Genomic DNA, 12,449 nt, shown 5'->3' with positions numbered 1-12,449 from the left:
GCAGCGCTCCGTGCCAAGGGAGGGGGATTTGGTTTGGGAGGACTCCACATGGGATTTGCTCCAGCAAGGAAAAGATTGGTGATACCAGTAGTACTCCAAAATTATAACTCAGTAACTCAGTATCACACAGTAAGGCTGCACAGCTGAACACAGGACAGCTTGAGCCGTAATTCCATTTGGGTATTTTGATAAGAACAAACTCTTCCACAGCTCCATCTCCAGAAGAGAGCTGTCCCTCCTTCCGAGGCTTCATTTGAGTTCTTGGAAATAGGATTCAAATACAACTGTATTGCTAATATGATACAAATATAAATCAGTGATTCCCCACTAACTGAAACATAAAGGTTTCTCATTTCTATAACACAAACACAACTGTTTGTATCCCACCCTTCAGATTAGGGATTCCTGCTGCACATTCCGGGGGGGAACATAAAGTGCCGTAAGAGCCAGACGGGAACACCTTTGTACATATTGTGAGGGTGGGAGAGCTTTAAATATAAATAATTAAAAAAGTGAGTTGGCCTAGGTCAGGTTAATGTTTGACAGAACTCCCAGGGAGGGTAGAGCCAGCAGTTTGCTGCAGGCACTTCTCCTTCCCACTCAGCTCCAAAGCACCACAAAAATCCCCACAGAGCACAATGTGCCTGGACTTGACACTGCTCCTCAGACAAATGAGCACAAATCCCTCACCACCGTTAGCTGAGAAAAATCCCACAGCACTTTCTGTAGGAGCACGTTGTTAATTCCAGCATCTCAGTCAAGTGATGATGCAAGTAATTACATCCTGCTCTTGAGCTTTATCTGCCAGAGCCCCCCTCCATCCATCAAATATCAGGTTACCCAAGGATCAGTCAGCATCTCCTACCTGAGGAGCCAACACAGGGCAATGATGGATAATATAAAAGAATTACAGGGATCGTTTGTAACTCAACACTAACCACTGGAAAAGGATTTGGGGATCCTTTAGAAAGAGACTCTGCAAGTATGACATTTCATTAAACAAGTTCAGATGAGAACTGGTGTATCATTCATTATATGTGGGACCTAGCACACAAAAGCAAGGTAGAATCACAGGATGGTTTGGGTCGGAAGGGACCTTAAAGATCATCTAGTTCCACTCTTCTTTCCAAGGTAAAGTAAAAGAACTAAGGTAAAAGTGCACACCCAGCAAATGGATTTTAGAAGTCAAGGAAGAAAGTTCTATTTTCAGCACTTGCAATACAGCTCATTCAAACCTAAGTTTTAAGTCAATTTCTAAAACATACTGATAAGACAGCCTAACACTGTTTATATCCAAGAAGAATTTGATGTAATTCACTCAGAGGATCTGAAAAAATGCACAACCATCCATCCTTTAAATTGTCTCGTTTTTGTGCAGAAGTATTACACGATAGGTAAAACATCCCTCCTCCCTGATGAACCTTACACAGAAATAAATTCCCAACTCTTTTCTTGCGTAGAGAACAGACCTGCTCACATCAACTTCAGTCCCTCCTTTCTGTCCTGTCTCTTCAGAAATGGTAGAGAAACAAGGGAAGAGGCAAGAAAGTTTGGGAAGTGACAGGACAGCTTCACACTCCCTCCTCCTCTCCTGGTGCACAGAGAGCAGAGGAAGGTTTATTTCCCCATCCACTGTCCCTCTCCATCACAAAGCTCCATCCTAGCTGATGGCACAGATCCCACAGAGGAGGGACCCGACAGTGCAGTTACTGGCTCAGGGGAGGAGGAAGTCTGTAGGACTGAACAGTGTCATACAACAAAGCTACAACCTACCACAATGGTCATTTTCTGCACCTACCACAACACCCAGTCAGATAAGACACAGGAGCCTCAATAAACTCCTGTCACAAGAACCAAGCCTGAGTCAGGAGAGGGAAGTGAAGCTGCTACTGTTCAGCAAAGCTCAACTTCGACTTTGCCTTCCCCAGTTTTTGCATTTCTGTTTGCCTCATCCTGCAATACCAAAACTACTTTCAGGAACAGGAGACTTTCTTAACCAGGCAATGATATTCCCTTTATCAGCATCTACAGCTCAAGCCCTGACATCCTACAGCTCAGAAGATCACAAAACCAACAGCCTAACAGCACAGACTGAACTCAGAGCTTGACCAGTCACAGTTTTCTTTCTCACTCTTGGCAAACTTCAGCCCAATTTTATCTCCCAGTCAACAAAAAACATCCTTCCCATCTTTGCAGTTCTCCATTGCTGCCAAAGTCAATAATTCACCCAGGGCACAGATGGACCATCCTGAACACAAGGTTTTTACATGCACTCCTTTCATGTCCACACAGGCAAACCAAAGCATATTCCAATACTGTTTCTCAACAAATTTCTGCCCTCTAATTGGGCAGAAACTTAATAACCCAATTCCTGTGCCTACATGTTCTTCTGCTTAAACTTTGAAGCCAAGACAACTGCCGTTTAAATTTTATTAAGCAATAGTTATTCAGACATCTAACATTAATCTGGCTATTATCATTCTGACTTCCTCACATTAATTTACTTTCATAAAAGATATCATTACATTTGAGTGTTATGAACTCTGTGGCATTAGGATTAAGAAAGGATTCACTGACAGAAATTCTTTGATAAATCTGCTCTGTGTCGGATTTGAAACAGCAGACAAGGTTTTAATGAGGTGCCATCTAAATTAGGAGTGAAAAGGCAAAAGGGAAAATCACATTCAAGGTTCACATCCTTCTCCCATCTTAACTACTAAAAAAGAAAGGAGAGAAAAAGTTTATCAAATACTTCACCCTGGTTTAACTGTCATTTCCTCCAGCTTTACTCAAAGATCATCTGTCTGCACTGTCTCACAAGACATTTATCTTGGACTTCCTATCGTGACCAAGGTTCACACATTCTGCTGCATCACACATTGAAATGAACATCAGGGTTTGAGATAATGAATTCTGCCGCTCTCCAAACCACTTGGGTCTTGTGTAACTGCTTGCAGTAGCAAGGTCTCCTCGGCCCAACACCGTGTAACCACTGACAGTGTCTCTGTCTCCTCCCTTGCTGCCTCAACACGGCTTGTTTGCTGAACACAGCTTTTATTTGATGCATCTTCACAACACAAGCGCAAGTAATAAAATATTTTAGGGCTGTTAACGCATCCTGTGCCCAGCTCTACTTGGTTCTTACAGCAGAAGGGAATTTTTAAAATTTGAGAGTTTGGTTTGGGTGTTGGTCCAAGCCCCCATCCAGGGCAGATGTCCACAGCAGCTCCCAGCCCCTGTTCACCCCACTATCCTGGTTGTGCTCACACAGAAATTTATTGGAACTGGTTATGCTGAATTTGGGAAATCTGTGCAGGTTCAAAATAGGTATTTTGGGAGCAGGGTTATTTTTAAATACAGAGAAGATTGAACACTCCACAACCCCAAAACAGAGAGTAAGAATAACCAACCTGTTTAAAAGCCGTTTAATAACAAAACCCGACGAAATTCCACAAGTCTCATTAAATTACTGGTTTTTGCATCACACTGTCATAGATGAACTTTATCTGTAACAGGCAACAAGCAATGTGGTTATGAGGGATGGAAGACCAGAAGGATGCTGGGGAGCATGTCAGCAGAGCAGCCAGAGTTAAAAACTTCATCATTTTATGATTTAACTCTCCTCAGAACCATGGGAAAACACTCAGGGTGTGACACAGAAAGATTCAGAGACCCAAAGTGAATTATGTTTCCAGGTTGTTCCCAGAACAACTGAAGGGGGTGGAAGGGAAACATCAAAACCACCTGAGTTGATGCACATCAGCATCAATATATTTTCAAAATTATTATCAATACATTATTATCAATATATTTTCAAAAGTGGTGGCTTGAACACTCTCAGCGCCAGTGCTCCCCACTGGCAGCTGCAGCAGTTCCACGATTGCTTTAGAGCTTGAAGGAGCCTTTGTAAAATCCACAGTTTTGAGTACCAAAAAAGAGAGAATACAGATTCTCCCTCCTGGTTTTCAGCCCTGACTTGCATGCAAAGAGTTTACCAAACTCATCACCATTTCCTACCTGTCTAAAATGTACGTGAATGATGTGACAGCTCCGAGACCTGGGATGCTTTCTGCTAACTTACAACTTTCTTTTTAAATTTAAATACACTGAAGATGAGAGCACATAGTAGTTAAACTCTGGAAAAACCCACTAGGGAAGAAAAGCATTTAAGATTTGTAGACAAAGCAAAAAAAATTTGGAAGCGAGAGGAAGGGACCAGAACTACCTACAGAGGGAAGCTGAAATGCAGCAGGAAAGCCACAGCTTTGATGTGTTGTGCTTCCAAACAAACACTGCTTAAAAAAGTTGGAAAGTTCTAACCTTTCATCCTACCTACTAAATGCCACCTGTACTTTATGACCCCCTTAAGCAGATTGAGAAAATCGTTAATATTTCAGCCACCACTGAGCATCAAGGCATTCAGTGCTTGATGCTTGATTCTATTACCCCAGGAAAACAGTTGATAAATGTTAATTTATCACAGAATATAGAGCTAAGTATTCTATTTATTGTAGAAAATAGAGCTATACAAACTCTTTTAATAAAATGACACAACCTCATTTTCCCATGATGATAACGTTTGGGTTTTTTTTCCCCAAAGTTCTTGCAGTTGTTTGCACTTTTCTGGATGTGGCCTTAAAACAAAAGTCATGCTGTTAACAGAGATTTAAGTACCAAAAGGAAACTGAGCCACCTGCACAGAAGAAGCCTCATGTCCCAGGCAGGGCAGTGTGGGCACAGTGTAACTCTGTGCCATTACACCACAGAGGGCATCATTATCAATAATCGTTATTATGAACTCTTGTCCCCAGAACAGTTTTTGGTCTACCTAAACCAACAACGTAACTTCTGCACTTGATACACTAGCAAAGGACTTGTGCAAGCTGGTGTGGAACTGCTGCTCCCAATGGGCTTTGTTAAACATGAGCCTGAAGACCTGACAGGTGTGAAACTGCAAAGCACAGGATCCTAACAACACATTTAATTTACAGCCAGAGAAACTCTCTGAGTTCTGCCACTAGAGAAAGACGTTCAGCTTTTTGTCACATGAAGTTAAAGACAAACACAAGGGACATTGCAAAAGCAGTGTCAAAATCCAGCTGAATTTCAAAACCCTTCATGCAAGAGCCCAGTTCAGCTCACACTGAGCGTGTGCTTGGGTCAGGGTTGGAGCCTGGAAAGAGCTCTGGAACAGCCCAAACTGCTTCAAGTGCCACAGAAATTACATGGCAAGAAATGCTTCTCATTCCTCCAGCTCCCAGGCATGTGTCAGACAAACCAGCTCTAGTTAAACAGTTCTGGTGCCCTTCTCGGGCACCTGGCACTTTTGGCAACTCCTCTTTGTGGGCTGATTTAACTGAATTCTACTAAGCACAAGCTAATATTAATTATTAAGGTATGACTCACTATTTAGAGTGAGAGTCACATGTAATAATGTTTTTGATTGCATAACTTCATATTTATAATTGAATAGCAAGAAATCAGCCCATTAGACCAGCCAACAAGATCCAAATTTTGTACTCTTAAATAAAAATGAAGATTAGACCACACCCATTCTGATCATTTATAGCTTTTGAGTCTGTCAGTAAATCATGACTGGATGTATTTTAACATTCCTCTGAATAAATAATAAAAAAAAACCCAACAAACAAAAAAAATAAACCAAACAAAAATATTCTCCCCCCCCCCCCAAAAAAAATCGACACAAGCTTTGGGGCCAATTAGGTATGTGAAGAGGCTGCTGTGAAAACATCTTTAAATGTCAATTCAGCATGGATCTTGCTTCATGTGGCCAGGAAATAATGCAACTTTTTCCATTAAAAAAAAGAGAAAACTGAAGAAAAAAAAAAACCACGAAGCAAAAAAACTGAAGGAAAAAAAAAAAAACAAAGGAAAAACCACCAAAGAAAAAACCACTGAAGAAAAAAATTTAAGAAAGGTGGATTTTAGAGGGTTATTAGTGATTAACAAATTTAAGCTGAAGACTACTTGTTAAAACTCTCTCCTATTAAAACATATTTCTGGTAATTATTGGCTAAGAATGTGTCACAGTGCAAACTCCTTACTTGTATTTTTTGCTCATTAAATATAATTAGTGCAGCTCTTTCAGCACAAGTAATCATTGCTTCAGGAAAAACCTTTTCACCCTTTATCTTTTAGAGGCTGGTTTACACCAAACCCCAGAGTTTTCACCGTGTTAGATCAACGCTTTAATATGATGCTAATTTACCCTATTGGCAACAGAAGGATAAAATTAAATATCAATTAATTAAATTAAAATATATTAATTAAATATAAATCCAAAACTTCACAATTTAAAACAATGTTCCAAGCAGGCACAGTGTAAGAAAGAGTCACAAACCACAGGTGAGCTGGAGGGTTTAATGGTAAATCTCAAACAAACAAAACACCCCAGCCACCCAAAAATACAAAAACCTCCTGGAAACACGCAAACAACACTATCAGTAACCTCTGTTCCATATAGGACCACCCAGAACATCAAAAAAAACCTCATGAGACAGGAAGAATATCAGTATATCAGTCCATTTTATCTCCTCTTGGGCAATCTTCGTGCTTCAAGGCTCGTGAAGTTACAAGAATAAAATAATATTAAGACATCTTCGTAAAATCAAGCATTTTTGACTCCCAGCAACTTCCACTGGGTTAATTTTCTTATTTGTTCCAAAGCACAGAACAACTTGCTAAAGTTACAACATGTAAGATAAGTCCTTTAACTTGTCCTTTAACCTGTTTCCCATATTCAATTTTTCTGAAATTTTCACCTTAATGGCTCAGTTTCTCAAATTTGGACTTTGACCTAATACTTTTTTAATTAAGTAAGGAAGTGCTTATGCCAACAGTAATGCAACACTGGAAAATGAATCCAGAAGATCTCTTTTTTTTTTCCCCCAGAAACTCTGGTCACTCCTCTGACCACAAAACACACAACATCAAACGAACTAAATTCCCATTTTGATGTAGCTTTTTTGGTTTGCTGTTACCCCTCCCTATAAGAAAAAGCAACATTTTAGAATGGTTTAGGTTGGAAAAGCCCTCCAAGACCATCCAGTCCAACCATTCCCAAGGCCAAGGCCAACACTGCCCATGTCCCCAGGTGCCACATGCACATGGCTTTTAAATCCCTCAGGGATGGGGACTCCAGCACTGCCCTGGGCAACCTGTGCTAGGGCTGGAAAGCCCTTTCCATGACGGAATTTTTCCAATATCCAACCTAAACCTCCCCTGGCACAACTTAAGGCCGTTTCCTCTTGTCCTGCCCCTTGTTCCCTGGGACAACCTGTTCCGCTCCTGCTCCTTTAGGATTTCCTTCTTAACATGTCCTTCCTACTCCATTAGTTCCTCTGCAGACAAACTGTACAAAGGGAATTGTGGACTCTTATCTCTTCATCCTCCTCGCTTTAATGATTTGTGCACATCAAAGCCTGATTAAAACCATTTAAGCACTTCCATCACTGAAATCTCTTTAACGTCTTTTGGAAATTAAATTAAATGCAGAATCAAAAAAACCCCTCCATGTCAATGTACAAAGCTGGACAATTATGATCAGATTTGAACTTCTATAGTAATGTCAACACAGATGGGGACCCTCATGGAAATACAAAGTATTTTGAAGCATAATTTATATTTAAAATACAGCAGACAACCTATAAATACTAAATATTCATTTAAAACCAGACACTTGAAACAGGATTACACTAAGTGAATACTAGGAATTTCAGAGGAAAATGAAGTGAAAAAGTGAATGACTGTTCAATGGTGTGAGATTTCCACAGGAACCAACTGTTGAGAAAAGTATCTACTATGGAGCAATTTACTTCAGTGAAATCTTAGAATCCAAGCTAAGGACAACTGTAAACAATTTTCCCTTTCTCAAGAGTTTAACTTGAGACAAGTTTTTAACTGGTCACTGGTTAGAAACAATATTTTCCCAATGCTTGGTTCTGAAAATTAGGAACATATTACTATTTTTCCTTAAAATTGGAAAATGTATGTAAATAAAAGGATGTTTGATCCAACTACAGTGAGACACCAAGTACTTGCCTCCTCTTCCAGATCCCAAAGCGACACCAAAACCTGGGTGAAGAATCATTTTAACACCACATACAGCAAAACTTACAGAGTTTTAAAATCTTTTAAGTTTTTATCCAACCTTTGGATCCCCTTTGTTTTGACACATTCTGTGACATTCTTCCCAACCCAGGAGCCACCCCTGGGAGCTTTAGGAGGGGCACAACCATTCCAGGGCTCATTTCTGCCTTTCCATGAAGAACCCACTAAACTGAAAAGCTGGGGAAACTCTCCAGTCCAAAGACAAATAACTTAAAGCTGCTCTTGGAAACTGCAGATAATGAGGGAACATCAATCCTTTAAAAACAAACACACTGAAGACAATCACACCATTATCCTGCCTCTTGTCTCCTACCTCTAGTTTTTATGTTCCCGGTGTAGTACTGGGAATAAATAGTGAGAAACTGCTGTGGGGCTGCAGAGGAGCACACGTATCCACAGGGAGAGATTTGGAAAAATAAAACAGTCTCTCCTGGAAAACATGATCACTACAGGATTATAACATTAGTTAAAGTACACTCCATATTTGTTTAATTATAAAACATGAAAGCAGCATGTTCAAGTGATTTATCAATAAATGTTATGACATGAATAAAAACTAAGATGAACTATTAAAAAAAAAAAACAACAACCAATAAAAAGGGGCTCTAAGCTGCATCATGAGGGGTTGTTTTCCATAGAAAGGAGTGCTGGAAAATTTCTCTTAATGAGCTGTTAACAGAAGAAAATTAGTTCAAGACTTCAGGGCAAGAACTTCCCTTATTCTATGTTTGCAAAGTACAAGAGCACAAGATTTTTTTTTTTTCCTGCTGGTACCTGGTGCTAGTGGCAGTTCATAACCTGGGTTTTACATTCATCAGCAAGAATTAATGAACCAAGTAAGAATAACAACCTGAAGAATACAAACACTTGGGCAGAAAAGACAGAGCACTGCGCTAGGGGAAAGAGAGGCTTGAAAACACCAAGCTGGAGAAGGAAACTTGGGAAGTGGTAAGAATCCGAGAGCCTGGAGAGGTGGCAGACACCAAATCAGACACGAGTGCATGAGGGAAACATGCTCAGAGCTCCGGGGAACATGGAATTTTGGCCGGCACATCCAAGGCTGGCACAGCCCCAGCGCAGGAAGCCCTGGCGGTGCCACACTGAGCTCTGTGCTGTGCTCGGCAGGGACCACGGCCTGGGGTCACTGCAGAGAGCACCAGCTTACCCAAAACGGGAAGTGTTAATTCAGCTGGAATATGTACATCTAGTTCAAGGACCTAAGGAAAGAATAAACGTGGATTCCCGTAGGAGAAAGCTCCACAGCCAGAGAACAGCACAGCTTTAACCGTTCAGGGTGACTACGCTCACGAGAAAAGTTCCGTGACAGGAAGGAGTAGGAGCCTGTGCAGTTGAATTTCCTAAGCAGTGACAGAAGCCCTGTCATTTCACAACCCGGAGAACATCTCCTTAGTCATTAGTGACTGCAGAGAAGGAATGATCCTGCAAGAGAAGAATGACTGCCAGAGAAGTTCTTTCATCTCGAGCTTTGCAATTCTATGAACTTGATTCCTTATTTTCTTACTTTAACACAGTTAGCAAGAGATTTTACATACATCTAACTCTGCTCTATCTAAATGTAATCTGTTAAACTTTCCTGACTTGTTTCCAGACACTCCCTCTTCATCCTAGGCCTCTCCATCTCCCAGCTCAGGGTGTTCTGCTCTCACAGGTGACACCAACATCACCTCGTCCTTGGTACAAACTCAGACAGACACAGAAATTAAGTGACAAGAAACACAGGTGGTCTCACAGAATGGTCTGGGTTGGAAGGGACCTTCAAGATCACCCAGTTCCACCCCCCTGCCATGGGCAGGAACAGCTTCTCTGGGCAACCTGTGCCAGGGCCTCACCACCGTCACGGGGAAGAATTTCTTGTTAATCTCTGATCTAAACTCAAATTTAGATATCTGATCTCCAGTTTAGTTATTTCTTAGCCTCTGCTGAAGGTAACTGTGAGCCTGTAGTAATGTGATGGAAAGGAAATACGCCTGTAGAACAAACCACATGTGAGTAACAAACTGAAATTATGTGGCTGAGAACAATTATTGCCACAGAAAAGAGACCTCAGAGTCACCAAAATCTCCAGACTTTTCTTACATCCTCACACAAGCAGACCCCAAACATGACACGCCAACAAACAACTCCCAGCTCTACACACATGTTGCTGCAGCCTCTTGGAAGCTGCTCATATTCTCTCCACGTGCCCACGAAAGGCCAAATCTCCCTATGGGAGAGGTGCTGCTTTCATGTCTCAGCTCTCGAGATTCAACTCTTAATATATCCACCCTCAACACTTAAATTTCTCTTGATCTGGAGCAAAGAATAAGAGCAGCAATGATTATAAAATTCACTAACCAAGAGGATGAGCAGGAAGGAAGGGAGGCACCAGAAACAGTCACAGGCAGTTGTGTCACCTCTTATAGAATATGAAAATGAACATATGAGAGGGGACACCATGACAGCAGTTTCACCATCACCTCATCACAGGTGCTTAGAAGATGCTTAGAAGATGCTGCTCTCTCAGTCAGTAAGGGCACAAGTCACATCTACCCTTAGTCACCTCTGACATCCAGGAGCACCCACGGTGGAAAATGACGTGTGGCAGAATGTCCCTGCCAGCAGCTACAGAAGGAAGGAGGAAGTGGTGTGCACATGCCAACTTATCACAGACCACCTGGAACCTCAGGACAGATTTCTGCTCCAGCTATTTATCTCCAAACCCCTCAAAAATGTGAACTCTATGGCTTGTGCAGATAAAACCATGTGGCATCTTCTCATTAAAGTGATGGATAATAATCACGCAAAAGCATCTGCACATTCCAGCTTCCTCAAAAGACAGCCTCAAAGTCCAAGTAATATTTTACTGGGGTTTTATCATGTTTTATCAAGTTCAGATAGTTAGAACTGGGAAGAATGCAAAACGTACAAATTACTTTGTTTGGGTTTCTGTGTGGCATCTTGTACAAAACCTCACCCCAGGGGTTCAGTCTCACTCTCTCAATATTTGAGACAAGGAGAAAAGTCATAAAACTTTTATGATGTTTAAAGGAAGTATCAGGGACCTGAGAAAGTTTTGAGACTAGAGTTGAAATTTGCTCTTTTCTTTCACCACTGTTAAAACTGTACTGAAGTCACAGGGGTAGATTCAGGTGTCACAGTATCAGAAATATTTAAAGTTATTACAGAGTGTCCAAAGGAGGGACACAAAGATGGTGAAGGGTCTGGTGAGGAAGCTGTAGGAGGAGCAGCTGAGGGCACTTGGCTTCTTGGGCTGGAGGACACTGAGATCAGACCTCACCAGGGATGGCAGCTTCCTCACTGGGGCAGTGAAGGCACAGCTCCAACCTCTGCTCTGTGTGAGCAGTGACAGGACCCAAGGGAGTGGCTGGAGCTGTGGCAGGGGAGGGTTAGGTTGGATATCAGGAAAAGGTTCTTCCTCCAGAGGGTGGCTGGGCACTGAACAGGCTCCCCAGAGAAATGGTCACGGCCCCAAGGCTGACAGAGTTGGGCAACGCTCTTGGAGACAGGGTGGGATTGTTGGGGTGTCCTGTGCAGGGCCAAGAGGTGGATTTGATCCGTGTGGGTCCCATCCAACTCATGATATTCCATGGTTCTATGACTAATCACTGAACAGAGGAGAGTTGGCTCTCGCACAGAGCTGCAAATACACTGTACAGCAGCCAGGAAATGATAAAAACTGATATTCGTACATTAATAAAGGCAAGATATTGGTAACATTTTTTGTTCCTCACCAACAAGACCTGCCCCAGTCCCAGTCCAACCACTGTGTAACTCCAGTGTGACACCCCCCCCTTTGCTGGGACTGTCTCACACCTCCCACAACAGCAGCCCAGGAAGTTTAATCACATTCCCCTCATTAGAGAAGACAACAAAATGACAAATCCAGTGCACAACCACTCCCACAAAGCACTTCACTAGACCTTGTTCTGCAGTAACACCCCCAGGCTGCAAATCCCCTGTGCCAGGGACCTGGGAGAATTCAGGAGTTTTAAAGAATGTCAAGAACTGGAAATACACCCGAGAAAAGTTCAGTAGCTGGGAGGGAGCAGGCAATAAGGTGACAAATAAATGCACACACTGGAGCAGAACAAGTTCATTTTAAAGAGTGATGCTGAGAAAGGGCCTGCTCAGTCCCACAGGGACAGGTGGGGGGTCTGATGCCATCACTGGAAACAGGGGAATGTTTAAAGCCACCAAGTCTTCCTAAGAAAATGACCAGAAAAGGCTGTAATAAGGCAAGGAGATGGGATGGTCGTACAGGGTTTCCCACACCTGTCCCTTTCCAGGCTCCCTTTCCA

The 12,449-nt window shown here is 42.0% G+C and overlaps 1 protein-coding gene across 7 annotated transcripts in view; it reads right to left on the bottom strand.

Annotated features, from left to right (window-relative positions):
• AFF4 (AF4/FMR2 family member 4) overlaps window positions 1–12,449 on the bottom strand; it is a 55,093-nt gene that overhangs the window by 41,727 nt on the left and 917 nt on the right. The window lies entirely within an intron of this gene.

This window comes from Lepidothrix coronata, unplaced genomic scaffold (assembly GCF_001604755.1).
Source record: "Lepidothrix coronata isolate B3197 unplaced genomic scaffold, Lepidothrix_coronata-1.0 Scaffold100, whole genome shotgun sequence".
NCBI classification, from domain to species: Eukaryota; Metazoa; Chordata; class Aves; order Passeriformes; family Pipridae; genus Lepidothrix; species Lepidothrix coronata.
This window is presented reverse-complemented; position numbering and strand designations above follow the sequence as displayed.